Raw genomic sequence first — 12,033 nt, forward strand, 5'->3', positions numbered from 1 at the left:
GTTATTTATTACAGTAAATTGCTTCCTTCATGTTTGTTACTAACTGCTTGATATATTTGGGTATTTTAATGTTGGGTCCATAAATATTTGCAATTGTTATGTCTTTTTGTTGGATTGTCCCCTTAAGGATTATATAGTGTTCTTTGTCTCTTATTATGGTCTTTTTTTAACGTCTAATTTGTTCAAAATGAAAACAAGTGAAAAATTTAAAAAAGACTACACAGTCAGAGAAAGACAAATACCATATGAGATCATCCATAAGTGGAATTTAATAAACAAAACAAATGAGCAAAGGGAAGAAAAGAGAGAGTGAGTGAGGCAAAACAACAGACTCCTAACTATAGAGAACAAACTGATGATTACCAGAGGGGAGGTGGGTAGAGGGATGAGTTTAATAGGTGATGAGGATAAAGGAGTTCATTTGTGATGACCACCATGTGTTGTATAGAAGTGTTGAATAACTATATTGCACACCCAAACATAATATTACACTTATGTTAACTAACAGGATTTTTTTAATTTTTTTAATGTTTTTGTTTATTTTTGAAGGAGAGAGAGAGAAACAGAGCACGAGAGGGGGAGGAGCAGAGAGAGAGAGAGACACAGAATTTGAAGCAGGCTCCAGGCTCTAAGTTGTCAGCACAGACCCTGATGCAGGGCTTGAACCCACAAACTGTGAGATCATGACCTGAGCCAAAGCTGGATGCTCAACCAACTGACCCACCCAGGCTCCCCAACTAACAGGAATTTGAATTAAAACTTTAAAAAAATAAAAAGCAAAACAGAAAAAAAATAAAGATTTTATCTAAGTATTGCTATTCTAGCTTTCTTTTCACATCCATTTTCATGATAAATGCTTCTTCATATCTTTATTTTGATTCTGCATGTGACTTTAGATTTGAAATGAGTCTCTTGTAGCCAGCATATAGTTGAGTCTTTGTTTTTTATACATTATGTCACCCTGTATCTTTTGAATGGAGAATTTAGTCTATTTACATTCAAAGTAATTATTAGGGCACCTGGGTGGCTCAGTTGGTTAAGCATCTGACTCTTGTTTTTGGTTTATATCATGATCTCATGATTTGTGAGTTCGAGCCCTGTGTCGGGCTCAGCACTGACAGTGCAAAGCCTGCTTGGGATTCTCTCTCTCTCACTCTCTATAACCTTCCCCCACTCGTGCTCTCTCAAAATAAATAAAAACTTTAAAAAAAAACAAAGTAATTATTTTTAATTTTTTATGTTTATTTATTTATTTTTGAGAGAGAGAGAGAGCGCATGAGTAGGGAAGAGGGAGGGAGAGAGAGAGGGAGACACAGAATCTGAAGCAGTCTCCAGGCTCTGAGCCATCAGCACAAAGCCCAACATGGGGGCTGAACTCACAAACCATGAGACCATGACCTGAGCTGAAGTCAGATGCTTAACCGACTAAGCCACTCAGGCTCCCCAAAGTAATTATTGATAGGCATGTATTAATTGCCATTTTGGTACTTGTTTAATGGTTGTTTTTGTAGTTCTTTTCTCTCTTGCTCTCTTCTCTCATGATTAGTTGTCTCTCTTTAGTGATATATTTGGATTCTTTTCTCTTTATTTTTTTGCATATCTGTAATTGGTTTTTGATTTGCTGTTACCATTCAATTTGTATCTGACATCTTCTGTATATAACAGTCTATATTAAGTTGATGGTTAAGTTTGAACCCATTCTTTTCTTCTCTCCTCCCCAGGTTCCATGTATATGGTGGAATACTTACATCCTTTGATTTTGTGAGTCCCTTGAATGAATTTTCTGATATACTTATTTTTAGGTATACCTGTTTTTGTGCTTCCTACTTTGATTATTTTTTCTTGTGGTCTCTCCTTCTTATTCAGTGTTCCCTTTAACATTTCTTAAACTAATGTTTCAGTGGTCATGAATTTCTTTAACTTTTGTTTTTTGGGGAAACTCTTTATCTTTCCTTCTATTCTGAAAAGAGGATTCTTGGCTACAAATGTTCCCTTTCTAGCACTTTAAATATATCATGCCATTCCATTATGGCCTGCAAAGTTTCTGCTGAAAAATCAGCTAATAGCCTTATGGGGTTTCCCTTGTATATAAGTGCTTTCTTTTCTCTTGCTGTTTTAAAATTCTATGTCACTGCTTTTTGCCATCTTAATTACTATATCTCTTAGTGTGGTCTTCTTTGGGTTAATTTTGTTGGGGGGTTTCCGTTGCCTTCCCCATATTTGGGGAATTTTCAGCTATCATTCCTTTAAATAAAATGCTTCCTTTTCTTTCTCTTTTTCTCTAGGGATCCTCATAATGAGAATGTTATTACACTTGATGGTGTTGATGATTTCCCTAAGTCTATTCTTATTTTGCATAATTTTTTTCTCTCTCACATGTTCAGCTTGGTTACTTTCCATTTCTCTATTCTCTTGGTCACTTATTCGTTCTTCTGCTTCGTCTAGTCTACTATTTATTCCATTTAGTGTTTTTAAATTTCATTTATTATGTTCTTCACCTCTGATTGGCTGTTTTTTATCTCATTGTTAAGTATCTCACTCATGTCCTCCACTCTCTTTTTGAGTCCAGTGAGTATCTTTATGATCATTACTTTAAATTCTCTATCAGACAGGGGCACCTGGGTGGCTCAGTCAGTTGAGCATCTGACTCTTGATATTGATTCAAGTCATGATCTTTCAGTCATGGCATCAAGTCCCACATCAGGCTCCATGCTGAATATGGAACCTGCTTGGGATTCTCTCTTTCCCTTTATCTCTCTGTCTCTGCACCTCCCCTGATCTTGTTCTTTCTCTCAAAATAAATAAATAAACATTTTAAAATTAAAAAAAATAAATTTTCTATCAGGCATATTACTTGTCTCTGTTTTGCTTAGGTCTTTTGCTTTGGTTTTATCCTGTGCTTTCATTTGAGACTTATTCCTCTTTCTCCTCATTTGTCTAATGATTCATGTCTGTTTCTGTGTTTTAGAAGAGGCGGCTACATATCCTGCACTTGAAAATAATGGCCTTATTGAAGAAAAGGTCCTGTACTTTCCTGCAATGCAGTGTCCCCTATTCACCAGAACCTGGCACTTCACAAGTGTCTCCTATGTGTGATGCATGAAATGTGCTGTTGTGGTTGAGTCCATTTTTCCTTCAATCCAGTTATGTGCAATGGCTTTCTTTGCTTCATGTGGGCAATGTTTTGTCCCTGTGTTAGTGGGACAGTCTGGGGATGTCTTGTACTTGAGTTGAGTCAGACCAGGTGTTTACCATAGATACAATAGCATCAAACTGCCAGAGTGCTTTCCCTGTGTTGTCCTCTGAATATCTTTTGTTCGGGGGGAGTGCCTGCATTCAGATGAGTTGTTTTCCTCCAGTTCACTGTTAGGGCATCCATCTGACTATTGTTTGTGGTTATCTTTCATTCTCTCTGGGAAGGAGTCTTTTTGGAGTGGTGCAGGCCATTGTAGGGGATACATGAAAACTGCCAGACCTGTGACACTGCCCTTTATGGGATCTGTCCAAGAGAAAATTGAAGAGGGTGGATCTCCTGAAGCACAGTCCAGGGGGCAGGGTAGTGATGCTAGCAAGCTTTGAGCCTGCAGACCAGATCTTGCACCTGCAGTAGCCAAAAGGCAATGCTAACAATCTTTTTGCATAGCTGTTCTTCTGTGGGTGGTATCTTGCAGCACCTGGCCTGAGCTGAGCTGTCAGGAGGGATCATTTGGTAGGAACACAGCTGTGGGGGGCAGGACAGGGATGCAAATAAGTTAGACAGGGAGTCTTGCAGGTGGCCGTGTTTACACTGGGGGCTGGGAGAGGGAAATTGTGCCTGCCAGATCCCTTGTTCCTGGAGGAGTTGTCCGAAGATTTCTATCTTTCCTTGACATGTTCTGAGATTAGTAAAATAATTCTCCCTCCCATGAGCCCCAGGCAACTTTAAAACTTCTGTTTCTATGCCTTACCCTAGGGCTTTTTGTTGTGTTACCTCTTTAAGGTCAGACACTCAGTTTCCTCTCACCCACAAACTCTCCTAGAGCCAATGTTGCTGATTTTCTTTAATTGTAGGTTTTAATAAACTTTGGTTGTAAGATCTGACGAAATTTAGATCCTCTGGTTTTCAAAGGAAAATGGAATGGGAATTTACCTTCCCTGTTTGGGATCCCTGGTGTGGTATCTGTTTCTCTCCCTTCTCCATGACGAAGGAATCTCTCCCTTCTGCAGAGTCTTGCAAGTATGCTTAATCCCTGATCATGTCTCTGCCCTTCCTACTCTCTTAAATGTGACCTCTACTGTACATTTAGTTGTGGAGTTTATTCTTCCAGTATTTGGGTCATTTTTCTGCTTTGTTTACTCTGATGAGAATTTTATCTAGTTGTATCCATGGGATGAAGAGAGACTAGAGTTTTCCTACTCTGCCATATTTCCCAGAATTCAAAACATTCAGAGGTTTCTGAGTACAGGATGAACCTCCATTTAAACTTCATATCATACAGGAAGATTAATTCAAAATCTATCACACATGGAGAATTATTTTTCCTATTCTATGCCTTCTTTGTGCCATGTGAGTCTGGTCTTTATGGGCTGCATTAATGGACTCTCCTTCCTTCTGGCTTTTGATTGGTTTTAGTCAATGCGAAGTACCAATAGGAAGTTGGAGCGTGGAAAAAAGAGAGAATGGGACAACCATTCCAGGCTATCCTGATGTCATTTGGAATTGGTTTTGTTCCTCTACCAATAACTCACCTCCTGTCTTGTAGCTTTCCCCCTGAAGTTCCCTGCAGGTTGTGGTTAGTCCTTCTTCCCCTGCCCCTTCAGGAAATCAATCTGAGTACTGAAAACAAATTGCACAAGTAGAGGAACAAAAGAGGCCATGTAGTGGAAGGTACATTTTTTTAATAGAGCAAGTATGATTGAGAGCCAGAGAAGCAGTGGACCCCTCCCCTAGTGCACCAACACAAACCCCACATATGCACCACATCTGATTATGGAGTGCTGCAGAACATCAACTCTAGTGGAAACAGGATAAAGCACAGGATTTTCTAACACAAAAAGCAAAGAGAACTGAACAAAATGCCATGACTCAGGAATCCATCCCAAAAGAAAGAACAGAAATTTAATTTAAATAGATGTAAATAATATGCCTGAACAAGTATTTAAAACAATTATAAGGACACTAGCTGGGTTTGACAAAAGCATAGAATAAACCACAGAGACTCTTACCCCAGAGACAAAAGACCTAAAAACTAATCAGCCCCCTAAAAAGTGCTATAACCAAAATACAAAACCAGCTGGTTGTAATAACCACAAGGATGGAAGAAACAAGGGAATGAAAAAGTGGCACAGAAGATAAAATTATGGAAAATAATGAAGCTGAAAAAAAGAGGGAAAGAAAAACATTGGATCATCAATATAAATTTAGGAATTCAGAGACTACATAAGGCATAATAACATTCATATCATAGAAGTCCCAGAAGAAGAGAGGGGAAAGGGGACAGAAGGTTTATCTGAGCATACAATACCTGAAAACATCACTAATCTGGGGAAAGAAGCAGATGTTCAAATCCAGGAGGCACAGTGAACTCCCATCAAAATCAACAAAACCGAACCAACACCAAGATATATCATAGGAAAATTTGCAAACTACAAAGCAGCAAAGACAAAGAAATTCCAAGTCATACAAAGGAAAACAAATGAGATTATCAGAATATCTCTCCACAGAAACCTGGCAGGCCAGTAGGGAATGGCATGATAGATTCGATGAGCTGAATGGTGAAAATTTGCAGCCAAGAATACTCTTATCCAGCAAGGCAGTCATTCAGAGTAAAAAGAAAGATAAAAGGTCCACAGACAAACAAAAACTAAAGGAGTTTGTAACCATTAAATGAGCCCTGCAAGAAGTATTAAAGGGTGGGAAAGAAGGTCAAAGGCAATAAAGACTAGAAAGGAACAAAGAAAATCTCTAGAAACAATGACATTACAGATAATACAATGGTACTAAATTCGTATCCATCACTAACTACTCTGAATATAAATGAACTAAATGCTACAGTCAAGACATAGGGTATCAGGGTAGATTAAAAAAAAAACAACAAGACCCATCTGTATGCTGCCTACAAGAGATCCATTTTAGACCTAAAAACACCTCCATATTTACAGTAAGAGGACGTAGAAACACCTATCATGCTAATGGGCATCAAAAGAAAGCCAGAGTACCAATACTTACATCAGACAAACTAGATTTTAAGAGAAAGGCTGTAAGGAGGACACTATACCATAATAAATGGGTCTGTCAAACAAAAATATCTAAGAATTTTATATATTTATGCCACCAATGTGGAACACACAAATATATGAATCAGGTAATAAAAAACATAAAGAAATTCATTGATAATTATATACTACTTATAGGGGACTTGAACACCCCACTTACAGCAGAAAATCAACAAGGAAACAATGGCTTTGAATGACACACTGCACCAGATGGGCCTAACAGATGTATCCAGTCATTTCATCATAAAGCAGCAGAATACACATTCCTTTTGAGTGTACATGGAGCATACTCCAGAAGAGATCACACACTAGGTCACAATACAGGCCTCAAATAGCACAAAAAGGCTGAGATGATACCATGATATTCCTGACCACAATGCTATTAAACTTGAAGTCAACCACAAGAAAAAATTTGGGAAGACCACATATACATGGAGGTTAAAGAACATCCTAGTAAAGAATAAATGGTTTAACAGAAAATTAAAGAATAATTTTAAAAATTCATGGAAGTAAATGAAAATGAAAACATGACAATCCAGAACTTTTGGGATATTGCAAAGGTAGTCCTAACAGGGAAGTATATTGCAATTGTCTTACCTCAAGAAGAAAAGCCTCAAATACACAACCCAACCTTACACCTAAAGTGTACCCCTACAGCCTTTTATAGCTAAAATGAAGAACAATTAAATCCTAAAGCCACCAGAAGAAGGAGAATAATAAAGATTAGAGCCAAAATAAATGATATAGAAACAAACAGTAGAACAGATCAACAGAACTAAGAGCTGGTTCTTCGAAAAAAATTAATAAAATTGGTAAACCCTTAACCAGGCTTATCAAAACGAAAAGAGAAATAAATAAAATCACAAATTAAAGAGGAGAGATCACAACGAACACCACAGAAATTCAAACAAATATAAGGGAATATTATGAAAAATTATAAGCCAACAATTTGAGCAATCTGAAAGAAATAGACAAATTCCTAGAAACATAAAAACTACCAAGACTGAAACAGAAAGAAATAAAAAAATTTGAACAGACCCACATCAACAAAGAAATTGAATCAGTAATGAAAATTTTCCCAACAAACAAGAGTCCAGGATCAGATGGCTTCCCAGGGACATTTAAGGGAGAGTTACTACCTATTCTTCTCAAACTGTTCCAAAAAAAAAAAAAAAAACAGAAATGGAAGAAAAACTTCCAAACTCCATTTCTGAGACCAGCAGTACCTTCATTCCAAAACTAGATAAAGACCCCAATAAAAAGGAGAATTACAGACCAATATCCTTGATGAACCTGGATGCAAAAATTCTCAACAAGATACTAGCGAATTTAATCCAACAATACATTAAAATAATTATTCACTAAGACCAAGTGTAGTTTATTCCTTGGCTACAAGGCTGGTTCAATACTCAGAAATCAATAAATATGCTGTGCCACATTTAGAAAAAAAGGATATGAACCATATGATACTCTCAATAGATAAAAGAAGACATTCGACAAAATACACCATCCATTCTGGATAAAAACCCTCAAAAAAGTAGTGACAGAAAGAATATAACTCAACATCATAAAGTCCATGTAAGAAAGACCCACAACTAATATGATTCACAATGGTGAAAGACTGAGAGCCTTTCCCCTATGGTCGGGCACAAGACAAGGGTGTGCATTCTCAATATTACCATTTAAGATAGCACTGGAAGTCTTACCCTCAGCAATCAGACCAAAAAAAAAAAAAAAAAGAAAAGAAAAGAAAAAAGAAATAAAAGGCATCCAAATTGACAAGGAAGAAGTTAACCTTTCACTATTTGCTGAGAACATAATACTATATATAGAAAACCCTAAAGATTCCACCAAAAAAAATTGCTAGAACTAATACATGAGTTCAGCAAAGTTGCAGAGTATAAAATCAACATACAGGAATCTTTCGCATTTATTTTTTCAATCTTTTTAAATTTTTTATTATTTATTTTGAGAGAGACAGGGAGAGTGTGTGCATGAGTTGGGGAGGGGCAGAGAGAGAATGGGATAGAGAGAGAATCCCAAGCAGGTTCCACGTTCTTAGTGTAGAGCCCAATGCAGGGTTTGATTTCACCAACTGTGAGATCATGACATGAGCCGAAATCAAGAGTCAGACGCTCAACTGACTGAGCCACCCAGATGTCCCTGTTGCATTTCTATACACCAATAATGAGGAAGCAGAAAGAGAAATCAAGGAATCAATCCCATTTACAATTGTACCAAAAACTATAAGATCACTAGGAATAAATCTAACCAAAGAGGTACTAGATCTGTACTCTGAAAACTATAGAACACTTATGAAAGAAATTGAAGAGGACACAAAGAGATGGAAAAGGATTCTAGTCCCATTGATTGGAAGAAAAAACACTGTTAAAATATCTATACTACCCAAAGCAATCTACACATTTAATGCAATCCCCATCAAAATACCACTAGCATCTTTCCCATAGCTGGAACAACCAATCCTAAATTTGTGTGGAACTGAAAAGACCCGAATAGCCAAAGCAATCTTAAAAAAGAAAAATATTGGAGGCAGCATGATTCCAGATTTCAAGCTATATTACAAACCTATAGTCATCAAGACAGTATGGTACTAGCACAAAAACAGACTCATAGATGAATGGAACAGAATAGAAAACCTTGAAATGGGTCCACAACTGTATGGTCAACTCATTTGCAACAAAGTAATAAAGAATATCCAATGGAAAAAAGACATGCTTTTCAACAAATGGTGTTGGGAAAACAGGACAGCAACATTCAGAAGAACGAAACTGGACCACTTTCTTACACCATACACAAAGATAAATTTAAAACGGATGAAAGACCTAAATGTGAGACAGGAAATTATCAAAAATCCTAAGGGATAAAACAGGCAGCAACTTCTTTGACCTTGGATGGAGCAACTTCATACTATACAGGTCTCTGGAGACAAGGGAAACAAAAGCAAAAATGAACTGGGATTTCATAAAGATAATAAGTTTCTGCACAGCAAAGGAAACAATCAACAAAACTAAAAGGTAACTGATGGAATGTGAGAAGATATTTGCAAATAATATATTGGATACAGGGTTAGTATCTACAATCTATAAAGAACTTATGAAACTCAACACCACAAAAGAAAATAATCCAGTTAGGAAATGGCAGAAGACATGAACAGACGTTTTTCCCAAGAAGGCATACAAATGACTAACATTTGAAAAGATGCTCAATTTCAATCATCATCTGGAGAATACAAATCAAATCCACCATGAGATACCACCTATCACTTGTCAGAATGGCTAAAAGTAACAACACAGGAAATTAAAAATGTTGGCAGGTTGTGGGGAAAATGGAATCCTCTTACACTGTTGGTGGGAATGCAAACTGGTGCAGCTTTGTGGAAAACAGCGTGGTGGTTCCTCAAAAAATTAAAAATACAACTAGCCTATGATCCAGCAATTGCTCTACTAGGTATTTACCCAAAAGATACAAAAATACTAATTTGAAGGGATACATGCATCCCAATGATTTTAGCAGCCTTGTCAATAATAACCAAATTATCGAAACTGCCCAATGTCCATCAACATTAGATAAAGAAGATGTGGGAAGATGGCAACATAGGAGGACGCTGGGCTCACCGCGTCCTGCTGATCACTAAGATTCTACCCACATCTGCCTAAATAACCCAGAAAACTGCCAGAAGACTAGCAGAACAGACTCTCTGGAGCCAAGCGTAGACAAGAGGCCCACAGAAGAGGGTGGGAAGGGCGAAGAGGTGGTGTGCACTACACTACTGGCGGGAGGGAGCCAGGGCAGTGGAGGGGAAGCCCGCCTGGCAAGGCAGAGCCCCCGAGTCTGACTTGCAAAAGCAGAGGGGCAAGACAAAGTGAGTTCTGACTGCCAGCGGGACATAACATCTGGAATGTTATAAGTCAACAGCTCTGCTCCGAGAGCGGGACAGCTAGAGGACAATGGGAGGGAGAGTTGTTGAGCCCCGGAAGAGCTCAGCTCAGCTTGGTGGGGAACAAAGGCACTGACGAGCACCATCTTCCTCGCCCATCCCCCAGCCAAAATCCCAAAGGAAACCAGTTCCCGTCACAGAACTTGCTTGCACCGCGCAAACACCCAACGCTGTGCTTCTGTGGATACATCCCTCTGACGGGTCTGCTTCCCTCCCAGTGCCATAGGGCCCCTCCTGCAGCGGACCACCAAAAGCAAAGCCAGCTGAGCCTGCCCCTCCCGCACCTGTGCACCTTGCAGATCCACCCGGCTAATAAGCCAGATCCCATCAAAGCAGCACCACAAGCCTGGTAGTGTGCAAGTAGCACAGACAGGGGCCTCACCACTCCACAGGGATTCCTGCCCCTGGGAGAGGGGAAGAGAAGGTACACACCAGTCTGACTGTGGCCCCAGCGGTGGGCTGGGGGCAGACATAAGGTCTGACTGCAGCCCCGCCCACCAACACAAGTTACTCCAGACAGCACAGGGGAAGAGCCCTGCAGTTCCCTGCCACTCCAGGGACAATCCAAAATAAGGAAACGGAGGAATTCTCCTCAAAAGAAATTCCAGGAAGTGGCGACAGCTAACAAATTGATCAAAAACGATTAAAACAATATAGAGGAACATGAATTTAAAATAATAGTCATAAAATTAATCGGTGGGCTTCAAAAAAGTATACAGAACAGCAGGGAATCTATTGCTACAGAGATCGAGGGACTAAGAAACAGTCAGGAGGAGCTAAAAAATGCTATAAATGAGCTGCAAAACAAAATGGAGGTGACCACAGCTCAGATTGAAGATGCAGAAGAGAGAATAGGTGAATTAGAAGATAAAATTATGGAAAAAGAGGAAGCTGAGAAAAAGAGACATAAAAAAAATCCAGGAATCTGAGGGGAAAATTAGGGAACTAAGTGATGCGATGAAACACAATAATATCCGTATAATAAGGATTCCAGAGGAGTAAGAGAGAGAGAAAGGGGCTGAAGGTGTACTTGAACAAATCATAGCTGAGAACTTCCCTGATGTGGGGAAGGAAAAAGGCATTGAAATCCAAGAGGCACAGAGAACTACCTTCAGACGTAACTTGAATCCATCTTCTGCACGACATATCATACTGAAAGTGGCAAAATACAAGGATAAAGAGAAAATTCTGAGAGCAGCTAGAGATAAACACGCTCTAACATATAAGGGAGACTGATAAGACTAGTGACGGATCTATCTACTGAAACCTGGCAGGCCAGAAAGAATGGCAGGAAATCTTCAATGTGATGAACAGAAAAAAATATGCAGCCGAGAATCCTTTATCCAGCAAGTCTGTCGTTTAGAATAGAAGGAGAGATAAAGGTCTTCCGAAACAAACAAAAATTGAAGGAATTCATCACCAATAAACCAGCCCTACAAGAGATCCTAAGGGGGATCCTGTGAGACAAAGTACCAGAGACATCAATACAAGCATGAAACCTACAGACATCACAATGACTCTAAACCCATATCTTTCTATAATAACACTGAATGTAAATAGACTAAATGCTCCAACCAAAAGACATAGGGTATCAGAATGGATTTAAAAAAAAAAGACCCATCTATTTGCTGTCTACAGGAGAATCATTTTAGACCTGAGGACACATTCAGATTGAAAGTGAGGGGATGGAGAACTATCTATCATGCTAATGGAAGTCTAAAGAAAGCTGGAGTAGCCATACTTATATCAGACAAACTAGACTTTAAATTAAAGGCTATAACAAGAGAGGAAGAAGGGCATTATATAATACTTACAGGGTC

Source organism: Panthera uncia, chromosome X, assembly GCF_023721935.1.
Source record: "Panthera uncia isolate 11264 chromosome X, Puncia_PCG_1.0, whole genome shotgun sequence".
Classification (NCBI taxonomy): domain Eukaryota; kingdom Metazoa; phylum Chordata; class Mammalia; order Carnivora; family Felidae; genus Panthera; species Panthera uncia.